This window comes from Dendrobates tinctorius, unplaced genomic scaffold (assembly GCF_039654945.1).
Source record: "Dendrobates tinctorius isolate UK_male_01 unplaced genomic scaffold, ASM3965494v1 ptg000367l, whole genome shotgun sequence".
NCBI classification, from domain to species: Eukaryota; Metazoa; Chordata; class Amphibia; order Anura; family Dendrobatidae; genus Dendrobates; species Dendrobates tinctorius.
In genome coordinates this window covers 1,882,666-1,895,459 of record NW_027362033.1, presented here as the reverse complement: position 1 = coordinate 1,895,459, position 12,794 = coordinate 1,882,666, and positions in this window count along the sequence as shown.

The following is a 12,794-nucleotide window of genomic DNA, read 5'->3' as shown; positions in this document are numbered from 1 at the left end:
TGCAGATAAAAACTTGTTACTATTTTTTACATTTTTTAACCGGCTGGGAGCCACTACACTTTTAATGGTGGGGGCTCTTCTGACCGTTACACCAGGGTTGCTTGGGAGGAATTTCTGCAATATGGGATCGTTTAATAAAATATGCCAGTTACTACTCAAAATCTTCCTAATTTCTATATGTTCAGATCAAAATTGCGTAATAAAGTTAGTCATGAATCTATTGTTTTTAGGTTTAACCATTTTAGTGCCATTGATAAGACTATCTTGAGATAAATTAATGCAGTTATTGAAGGCATTCGTAAGTAAATTATCAGGGTATTTCTTATCAATAAACCTATTTCTTAATATTTCTGCCTGATCCTCAAAAACCTTCGTATCTGTACAATTTTTTCTTATTCTTCTATATTGGTTTTCGGGAATGTTCCTCAACCATTTCCCGAAATGACCGCTACTGAAAGGAATATAACTATTTGTATCAACATTTTTAAAAAAGGTTTTCGTTAAAATTCTATTATTCTCAATATAAATAGTTAAATCCAAAAAATTAATATTTTCCTTATCATAAATTGCTGAGAAGTTTAAACCCCAAATATTGTTATTAATATCCCGAATAAAATCACCAATATTATTTCCAGAGTTGTACATGTCATCCCCTGAGGAAGAAGTTTTTAACTTTGAAACGCGTTGGGAAATAAATGTATAAAGCACACAACTTGTGAGGAGTGATGGTCTGGCAGCGCACGCTTAATCCATAAAAATTCCTTCTTTGAACCTAGGAAGGTAACTGTCCCATAAGTAGCACTGCTCCTGGAGTGTTGGGGGTGGATGGGGAGGTAGAGCCCATAGCAGCACCGATTGGTGGGTCTGTAGAAATCCCCAGGGAGACAGCATACATAGCCGCTGTCACACGCAGTCAGAGTGCCCAGATCGCAGGTAGCGCACTGTCTTCTGGACCCTCTTCTGCTACAGGAGAGACTGAACCAGAGGTGAACCCAGAGCCAGTTCCAGAGGGTCCCAGTAAGGAAGGGTCCCTGACGTCACTTCTGGCAGCCTCCAGCAAGGAGTTCCAGGCTGCTCTGCACTCAGATGCCAGCCTGGAGAAATTGAGACACCTCGCCGAGACACCCACCTCCGAGTGTGATAAGGAGAGGGTGTTCTGGGAACGAGGAAGGTTGTACCGGGAGACAGTACCCCGAGATTCCCAAAAGGAGTGATTGAGGGAAAGACAGCTAGTCGTCCCCCTACAGTTTAGAACTGAGTTGTTGCGGATTGCCCATGAGATTCCACTCGCTGGACACTTGGGGATCAGCAAAACAAAGGCACGGCTGTCTCAACACTTCTATTGGCCCAAGAAGGGGACAGATGTCACGACCTACTGCCGCTCCTGTGACACCTGTCAAAAGGTGGGTAAGACGGGGCCTGCTCTTAATGCTCCCCTTATTCCTTTGCCGGTGATAGAGGAGCCTTTCCAGAGAATCGCGGTGGACATTGTAGGCCCGCTGGCCGTCCCCAGCAGCTCTGGAAAGCGATACATTCTCACCGTGGTAGACTACGCTACCCGGTACCCAGAGGTAGTAGCTCTGCCTTCAACCAGGGCAGATAAGGTGGCTGACGCACTGGTGACCATGTTTTCAAGGGTAGGATTTCCCAGGGAGATGCTTACCGATCAAGGGACCCAATTCATGTCTCGCCTAATGGAGGCTCTCTATAGGAGAATTCAGGTGAAGCACCTGGTATTGAGTGCGTATCACCCACAGACTAATGGTTTGTGTGAGCGCTTCAACGGTACCCTCAAACAGATGCTCCGCATGCTGGTTGAGACCCAAGGGCGCGACTGGGAGCGGTACCTCCCACACCTGCTGTTCGCTTACAGAGAAGTTCCGCAGGCCTCGACTGGGTTCTCCTCCTTCGAGCTCCTGTATGGCAGGCGAGTCCGGGGGCCCCTTGGGTTGATAAGAGAATCCTGGGAAGATGAGCCAAACCCCACAGAAGTGTCCATCGTGGATTATGTCATGCGCTTCCGTGACAAGATGCAGACCTTGACGCAATTGGTGCATGACAACATGACGCAGGCTCAGGCTGACCAGAAGCACTGGTACAACCAGAACGCCCGGGAGTGGACCTACCAGGTGGGTCAAAAGATGTGGGTGCTGGTCCCCGTACCAACAGAGAAGCTTCAGGCAGCCTGGGAAGGCCCATACGTCGTCCACCAACAGCTCAACCCGGTCACCTACGTGGTCACGCTTGACCATGCTCGGGGTAGGCGCAAGACCTTTCACGTCAATATGCTGAAGGCGTACCACAAACGTGAAGCTTGCATCCTACCGGTCTGCAACCTGCCCGAGGATGGGGAGGAAGATCCCCTCCTGGACATGCTGGCCCAAGCCAAGGCCGATGGGTCCATTGAGGACATGGAGATAAGTGGTTTGCTAACTGTATCCCAGCGGTCGCAGTTGGTGGAAGCCCTGGAACCCTTCCGGGCCGCGTTCACCAACCGACCTGGGAGGATGGAGTTAGCAGTTCATGAGGTGGATACCGGGAATCATGCCCCACTACGGCGAACACCTTATCGGATCTCTGAGGCGGTGCAACAAATCATGCACCAAGAGATCGAGGAGATGTTAAGGCTGGGGGTGTTTCGACGGTCAAAAAGCACGTGGGCCTCGCCTGTAGTCAGCGTCGGACTGGAACACCTTGGGCCCACCAGAGAAAATCATTCTTGGGGCCCACTATGTAGCTGCATAGAGTTAAATACCAGACCACCAATTGTGCGGTAAAACACACTAATATCCGGGTATAATATAAGGTTGTACATGTCTTAATTATGTAGCAGGAGTTGGGGTAGCCCCCTCATAGACTATAAAGCAGCCCCCTCATAGAATATAATGTAGACCCCTCATAGAATATAATGCAGCCATCTCATAGAATATAATGCAGCCATCTCATAGAATATAATACTGCCCCCCTCATAGGGTATAATGCACCCCCTCATAGGGTATAATGCACCCCCTCATAGGGTATAATACTGCCCCCCTCATAGGGTATAATACTGCCCCCCTCATAGGGAATAATGCACCCCCTTATAGGGTATAATGCACCCCCTCATAGGGTATAATGCACCCCCTCATAGGGTATAATACTGCCCCCCTCATAGGGTATAATACTGCCCCCCTCATAGGGAATAATGCACCCCCTCATAGGGAATAATGCACCCCCTCATAGGGTATAATGCTGCCCCCTCATAGGGTATAATACTGCCCCCCTCATAGGGTATAATACTGCCCCCCTCATAGGGAATAATGCACCCCCTCATAGGGTATAATGCTGCCCCCTCATAGGGTATAATACTGCCCCCCTCATAGGGTATAATACTGCCCCCCTCATAGGGAATAATGCACCCCCTCATAGGGTATAATGCACCCCCTCATAGGGTATAATGCACCCACTCATAGGGTATAATACTGCCCCCCTCATAGGGTATAATACTGCCCCCCTCATAGGGAATAATGCACCCCCTCATAGGGTATAATGCTGCCCCCTCATAGGGTATAATACTGCCCCCCTCATAGGGTATAATACTGCCCCCCTCATAGGGTATAATACTGCCCCCCTCATAGGGAATAATGCACCCCGTCATAGGGTATAATGCACCCCCTCATAGGGTATAATACTGCCCCCTCATAGGGTATAATACTGCCCCCCTCATAGGGAATAATGCACCCCCTCATAGGGTATAATACACCCCCTCATAGGGTATAATGCACCCCCTCATAGGGTATAATACTGCCCCCCTCATAGGGTATAATACTGCCCCCCTCATAGGGAATAATGCACCCCCTCATAGGGAATAATGCACCCCCTCATAGGGTATAATGCTGCCCCCTCATAGGGTATAATACTGCCCCCCTCATAGGGTATAATACTGCCCCCCTCATAGGGAATAATGCACCCCCTCATAGGGTATAATGCTGCCCCCTCATAGGGTATAATACTGCCCCCCTCATAGGGTATAATACTGCCCCCCTCATAGGGAATAATGCACCCCCTCATAGGGTATAATGCTGCCCCCTCATAGGGTATAATACTGCCCCCCTCATAGGGTATAATACTGCCCCCCTCATAGGGAATAATGCACCCCCTCATAGGGTATAATGCACCCCCTCATAGGGTATAATGCTGCCCTCCTCATAGGGTATAATACTGCCCCCCTCATAGGGTATAATACTGCCCCCCTCATAGGGAATAATGCACCCCCTCATAGGGAATAATGCACCCCCTCATAGGGTATAATGCTGCCCCCTCATAGGGTATAATACTGCCCCCCTCATAGGGTATAATACTGCCCCCCTCATAGGGAATAATGCACCCCCTCATAGGGTATAATGCTGCCCCCTCATAGGGTATAATACTGCCCCCCTCATAGGGAATAATGCACCCCCTCATAGGGTATAATACTGCCCCCTCATAGGGTATAATACTGCCCCCCTCATAGGGAATAATGCTGCCCCCCTCATAGGGAATAATGCTGCCTCCTCATAGGGTATAATACTGCCCCCTCATAGGGTATAATACTGCCCCCTCATAGGGTATAATGCTGCCCCCCTCATAGGGAATAATGCTGCCTCCTCATAGGGTATAATGCTGCCTCCTCATAGGGTATAATGCTGCCTCCTCATAGGGTATAATGCTGCCTCCTCATAGGGTATAATACTGCCCCCCTCATAGGGAATAATGCACCCCCTCATAGGGTATAATGCTGCCTCCTCATAGGGTATAATACTGCCCCCCTCATAGGGAATAATGCTGCCCCCCTCATAGGGTATAATGCTGCCTCCTCATAGGGTATAATACTGCCCCCCTCATAGGGAATAATGCTGCCCCCCTCATAGGGTATAATGCTGCCTCCTCATAGGGTTTAATACTGCCCCCCTCATAGGGTATAATGCACCCCCTCATAGGGTATAATGCTGCCTCCTCATAGGGTATAATGCTGCCTCCTCATAGGGTATAATGCTGCCCCCTCATAGGGTATAATACTGCCCCCTCATAGGGTATAATGCTGCCCCCCTCATAGGGTATAATACTGCCTCCTCATAGGGTATAATACTGCCCCCCTCATAGGGAATAATGCACCCCCTCATAGGGAATAATGCACCCCCTCATAGGGTATAATGCTGCCCCTTCATAGGGTATAATACTGCCCCCCTCATAGGGTATAATACTGCCCCCCTGATAGGGAATAATGCACCCCCTCATAGGGTATAATGCTGCCCCCTCATAGGGTATAATACTGCCCCCCTCATAGGGTATAATGCACCCCCTCATAGGGTATAATGCTGCCTCCTCATAGGGTATAATGTTGCCCTCCTCATAGGGTATAATACTGCCCCCTCATAGGGTATAATACTGCCCCCCTCATAGGGAATAATGCTGCCCCCCTCATAGGGAATAATGCTGCCTCCTCATAGGGTATAATACTGCCCCCTCATAGGGTATAATACTGCCCCCTCATAGGGTATAATGCTGCCCCCCTCATAGGGAATAATGCTGCCTCCTCATAGGGTATAATGCTGCCTCCTCATAGGGTATAATACTGCCTCCTCATAGGGTATAATGCTGCCTCCTCATAGGGTATAATACTGCCCCCCTCATAGGGAATAATGCACCCCCTCATAGGGTATAATGCACCCCTCATAGGGTATAATACTGCCCCCCTCATAGGGAATAATGCACCCCCTCATAGGGTATAATGCACCCCCTCATAGGGAATAATGCTGCCTCCTCATAGGGTATAATGCTGCCTCCTCATAGGGTATAATGCTGCCCCCCTCATAGGGAATAATGCTGCCTCCTCATAGGGTATAATGCTGCCTCCTCATAGGGTATAATACTGCCCCCCTCATAGGGAATAATGCACCCCCTCATAGGGTATAATGCACCCCTCATAGGGTATAATACTGCCCCCCTCATAGGGAATAATGCACCCCCTCATAGGGTATAATGCACCCCCTCATAGGGTATAATGCTGCCTCCTCATAGGGTATAATGCTGCCTCCTCATAGGGTATAATGCTGCCCCCTCATAGGGTATAATACTGCCCCCCTCATAGGGAATAATGCACCCCCTCATAGGGTATAATGCACCCCCTCATAGGGTATAATGCTGCCTCCTCATAGGGTATAATGCTGCCCTCCTCATAGGGTATAATGCTGCCCCCCTCATAGGGAATAATGCACCCCCTCATAGGGTATAATGCACCCCCTCATAGGGTATAATGCTGCCTCCTCATAGGGTATAATGCTGCCCCCCTCATAGGGAATAATGCACCCCCTCATAGGGTATAATGCACCCCCTCATAGGGTATAATGCTGCCTCCTCATAGGGTATAATGCTGCCTCCTCATAGGGTATAATACTGCCCCCCTCATAGGGTATAATGCACCCCCTCATAGGGTATAATGCTGCCTCCTCATAGGGTATAATGCTGCCTCCTCATAGGGTATAATGCACCCCCTCATAGGGTATAATGCTGCCTCCTCAAAGGGTATAATACTGCCCCCTCATAGGGTATAATGCTGCCCCCCTCATAGGGTATAATGCTGCCTCCTCATAGGGTATAATACTGCCCCCCTCATAGGGTATAATGCTGCCCCCTCATAGGGTATAATGCTGCCTCCTCATAGGGTATAATACTGCCCCCTCATAGGGTATAATGCTGCCTCCTCAAAGGGTATAATACTGCCCCCTCATAGGGTATAATGCTGCCTCCTCATAGGGTATAATGCTGCCTCCTCATAGGGTATAATGCACCCCCTCATAGGGTATAATGCTGCCTCCTCAAAGGGTATAATACTGCCTCCTCATAGGGTATAATGCTGCCTCCTCATAGGGTATAATGCTGCCCCCTCATAGGGTATAATACTGCCCCCCTCATAGGGTATAATGCTGCCCCCTCATAGGGTATAATGCTGCCTCCTCATAGGGTATAATGCTGCCTCCTCAAAGGGTATAATACTGCCCCCTCATAGGGTATACTACTGCCCCCTCATAGGGTATAATGCTGCCCCCCTCATAGGGTATAATACTGCCCCCCTCATAGGGTATAATGCTGCCCCCTCATAGGGTATAATGCTGCCTCCTCATAGGGTATAATGCTGCCTCCTCATAGGGTATAATGCTGCCCCCTCATAGGGTATAATACTGCCCCCTCATAGGGTATAATGCTGCCCCCTCATAGGGTATAATACTGCCCTCCTCATAGGGTATAATACTGCCCCCCTCATAGGGTATAATGCTGCCTCCTCATAGGGAATAATGCTGCCTCCTCATAGGGTATAATGCTGCCTCCTCATAGGGTATAATGCACCCCCTCATAGGGTATAATGCTGCCTCCTCAAAGGGTATAATACTGCCCCCTCATAGGGTATAATGCTGCCTCCTCATAGGGTATAATGCTGCCTCCTCATAGGGTATAATGCACCCCCTCATAGGGTATAATGCTGCCTCCTCAAAGGGTATAATACTGCCCCCTCATAGGGTATAATGCTGCCTCCTCATAGGGTATAATGCTGCCTCCTCATAGGGTATAATACTGCCCCCCTCATAGGGTATAATGCACCCCCTCATAGGGTATAATGCTGCCTCCTCAAAGGGTATAATGCTGCCCCCTCATAGGGTATAATACTGCCCCCTCATAGGGTATAATGCTGCCCCCCTCATAGGGTATAATACTGCCCCCCTCATAGGGTATAATGCTGCCCCCTCATAGGGTATAATGCTGCCTCCTCATAGGGTATAATGCTGCCTCCTCATAGGGTATAATGCTGCCCTCCTCATAGGGTATAATACTGCCCCCCTCATAGGGTATAATGCTGCCCTCCTCATAGGGAATAATGCTGCCCCCCTCATAGGGTATAATGCTGCCTCCTCATAGGGTATAATGCTGCCTCCTCATAGGGTATAATGCTGCCCCCTCATAGTGTATAATGCTGCCCCCCTCATAGGGAATAATGCACCCCCTCATAGGGTATAATGCTGCCTCCTCATAGGGTATAATGCTGCCTCCTCATAGGGTATAATACTGCCCCCCTCATAGGGAATAATGCTGCCCTCCTCATAGGGTATAATGCTGCCTCCTCATAGGGAATAATGCTGCCCTCCTCATAGGGTATAATGCTGCCTCCTCATAGGGTATAATGCTGCCCCCTCATAGTGTATAATGCTGCCCCCCTCATAGGGAATTATGCACCCCCTCATAGGGTATAATGCTGCCTCCTCATAGGGTATAATGCTGCCCTCCTCATAGGGAATAATGCACCCCCTCATAGGGTATAATGCTGCCTCCTCATAGGGTATAATGCTGCCTCCTCATAGGGTATAATGCTGCCCCCCTCATAGGGTATAATACTGCCCCCCTCATAGGGTATAATGCTGCCCTCCTCATATGGTATAATGCTGCCCCCCTCATAGGGTATAATGCTGCCTCCTCATAGGGTATAATACTGCCCCCTCATAGGGTATAATGCTGCCCCCTCATAGGGTATAATGCTGCCCCCTCATAGGGTATAATACTGCCCCCCTCATAGGGTATAATGCTGCCTCCTCATAGGGTATAATGCTGCCTCCTCATAGGGTATAATACTGCCCCCCTCATAGGGAATAATGCTGCCTCCTCATAGGGTATAATACTGCCCCCTCATAGGGTATAATGCTGCCCCCTCATAGGGTATAATGCTGCCCCCTCATAGGGTATAATACTGCCCCCCTCATAGGGTATAATGCTGCCTCCTCATAGGGTATAATGCTGCCTCCTCATAGGGTATAATGCTGCCCCCTCATAGGGTATAATACTGCCCCCCTCATAGGGTATAATACTGCCCCCCTCATAGGGTATAATGCTGCCCCCTCATAGGGTATAATGCTGCCTCCTCATAGGGTATAATACTGCCCCCTCATAGGGTATAATGCTGCCCCCCTCATAGGGAATAATGCTGCCTCCTCATAGGGTATAATGCTGCCTCCTCATAGGGTATAATACTGCCTCCTCATAGGGTATAATGCTGCCTCCTCATAGGGTATAATACTGCCCCCCTCATAGGGAATAATGCACCCCCTCATAGGGTATAATGCACCCCTCATAGGGTATAATACTGCCCCCCTCATAGGGAATAATGCACCCCCTCATAGGGTATAATGCACCCCCTCATAGGGAATAATGCTGCCTCCTCATAGGGTATAATGCTGCCTCCTCATAGGGTATAATGCTGCCCCCCTCATAGGGAATAATGCTGCCTCCTCATAGGGTATAATGCTGCCTCCTCATAGGGTATAATACTGCCCCCCTCATAGGGAATCATGCACCCCCTCATAGGGTATAATGCACCCCTCATAGGGTATAATACTGCCCCCCTCATAGGGAATAATGCACCCCCTCATAGGGTATAATGCACCCCCTCATAGGGTATAATGCTGCCTCCTCATAGGGTATAATGCTGCCTCCTCATAGGGTATAATGCTGCCCCCTCATAGGGTATAATACTGCCCCCCTCATAGGGAATAATGCACCCCCTCATAGGGTATAATGCACCCCCTCATAGGGTATAATGCTGCCTCCTCATAGGGTATAATGCTGCCCTCCTCATAGGGTATAATGCTGCCCCCCTCATAGGGAATAATGCACCCCCTCATAGGGTATAATGCACCCCCTCATAGGGTATAATGCTGCCTCCTCATAGGGTATAATGCTGCCCCCCTCATAGGGAATAATGCACCCCCTCATAGGGTATAATGCACCCCCTCATAGGGTATAATGCTGCCTCCTCATAGGGTATAATGCTGCCTCCTCATAGGGTATAATACTGCCCCCCTCATAGGGTATAATGCACCCCCTCATAGGGTATAATGCTGCCTCCTCATAGGGTATAATGCTGCCTCCTCATAGGGTATAATGCACCCCCTCATAGGGTATAATGCTGCCTCCTCAAAGGGTATAATACTGCCCCCTCATAGGGTATAATGCTGCCCCCCTCATAGGGTATAATGCTGCCTCCTCATAGGGTATAATACTGCCCCCCTCATAGGGTATAATGCTGCCCCCTCATAGGGTATAATGCTGCCTCCTCATAGGGTATAATACTGCCCCCTCATAGGGTATAATGCTGCCTCCTCAAAGGGTATAATACTGCCCCCTCATAGGGTATAATGCTGCCTCCTCATAGGGTATAATGCTGCCTCCTCATAGGGTATAATGCACCCCCTCATAGGGTATAATGCTGCCTCCTCAAAGGGTATAATACTGCCTCCTCATAGGGTATAATGCTGCCTCCTCATAGGGTATAATGCTGCCCCCTCATAGGGTATAATACTGCCCCCCTCATAGGGTATAATGCTGCCCCCTCATAGGGTATAATGCTGCCTCCTCATAGGGTATAATGCTGCCTCCTCAAAGGGTATAATACTGCCCCCTCATAGGGTATACTACTGCCCCCTCATAGGGTATAATGCTGCCCCCCTCATAGGGTATAATACTGCCCCCCTCATAGGGTATAATGCTGCCCCCTCATAGGGTATAATGCTGCCTCCTCATAGGGTATAATGCTGCCTCCTCATAGGGTATAATGCTGCCCCCTCATAGGGTATAATACTGCCCCCTCATAGGGTATAATGCTGCCCCCTCATAGGGTATAATACTGCCCTCCTCATAGGGTATAATACTGCCCCCCTCATAGGGTATAATGCTGCCTCCTCATAGGGAATAATGCTGCCTCCTCATAGGGTATAATGCTGCCTCCTCATAGGGTATAATGCACCCCCTCATAGGGTATAATGCTGCCTCCTCAAAGGGTATAATACTGCCCCCTCATAGGGTATAATGCTGCCTCCTCATAGGGTATAATGCTGCCTCCTCATAGGGTATAATGCACCCCCTCATAGGGTATAATGCTGCCTCCTCAAAGGGTATAATACTGCCCCCTCATAGGGTATAATGCTGCCTCCTCATAGGGTATAATGCTGCCTCCTCATAGGGTATAATACTGCCCCCCTCATAGGGTATAATGCACCCCCTCATAGGGTATAATGCTGCCTCCTCAAAGGGTATAATACTGCCCCCTCATAGGGTATAATACTGCCCCCTCATAGGGTATAATGCTGCCCCCCTCATAGGGTATAATACTGCCCCCCTCATAGGGTATAATGCTGCCCCCTCATAGGGTATAATGCTGCCTCCTCATAGGGTATAATGCTGCCTCCTCATAGGGTATAATGCTGCCCTCCTCATAGGGTATAATACTGCCCCCCTCATAGGGTATAATGCTGCCCTCCTCATAGGGAATAATGCTGCCCCCCTCATAGGGTATAATGCTGCCTCCTCATAGGGTATAATGCTGCCTCCTCATAGGGTATAATGCTGCCCCCTCATAGTGTATAATGCTGCCCCCCTCATAGGGAATAATGCACCCCCTCATAGGGTATAATGCTGCCTCCTCATAGGGTATAATGCTGCCTCCTCATAGGGTATAATGCTGCCTCCTCATAGGGTATAATACTGCCCCCCTCATAGGGAATAATGCTGCCCTCCTCATAGGGTATAATGCTGCCTCCTCATAGGGAATAATGCTGCCCTCCTCATAGGGTATAATGCTGCCTCCTCATAGGGTATAATGCTGCCCCCTCATAGTGTATAATGCTGCCCCCCTCATAGGGAATTATGCACCCCCTCATAGGGTATAATGCTGCCTCCTCATAGGGTATAATGCTGCCCTCCTCATAGGGAATAATGCACCCCCTCATAGGGTATAATGCTGCCTCCTCATAGGGTATAATGCTGCCTCCTCATAGGGTATAATGCTGCCCCCCTCATAGGGTATAATACTGCCCCCCTCATAGGGTATAATGCTGCCCTCCTCATATGGTATAATGCTGCCCCCCTCATAGGGTATAATGCTGCCTCCTCATAGGGTATAATACTGCCCCCTCATAGGGTATAATGCTGCCCCCTCATAGGGTATAATGCTGCCCCCTCATAGGGTATAATACTGCCCCCCTCATAGGGTATAATGCTGCCTCCTCATAGGGTATAATGCTGCCTCCTCATAGGGTATAATACTGCCCCCCTCATAGGGAATAATGCTGCCTCCTCATAGGGTATAATACTGCCCCCTCATAGGGTATAATGCTGCCCCCTCATAGGGTATAATGCTGCCCCCTCATAGGGTATAATACTGCCCCCCTCATAGGGTATAATGCTGCCTCCTCATAGGGTATAATGCTGCCTCCTCATAGGGTATAATGCTGCCCCCTCATAGGGTATAATACTGCCCCCCTCATAGGGTATAATACTGCCCCCCTCATAGGGTATAATGCTGCCTCCTCATAGGGTATAATGCTGCCCCCTCATAGGGTATAATGCTGCCCCCTCATAGGGTATAATACTGCCCCCCTCATAGGGTATAATGCTGCCTCCTCATAGGGTATAATACTGCCCCCTCATAGGGTATAATGCTGCCCCCTCATAGGGTATAATGCTGCCCCCTCATAGGGTATAATACTGCCCCCCTCATAGGGTATAATGCTGCCTCCTCATAGGGTATAATGCTGCCCCCTCATAGGGTATAATGCTGCCCCCTCATAGGGTATAATACTGCCCCCCTCATAGGGTATAATACTGCCCCCTCATAGGGTATAATGCTGCCCCCTCATAGGGTATAATGCTGCCCCCTCATAGGGTATAATACTGCCCCCCTCATAGGGTATAATGCTGCCCCCTCATAGGGTATAATGCTGCCCCCTCATAGG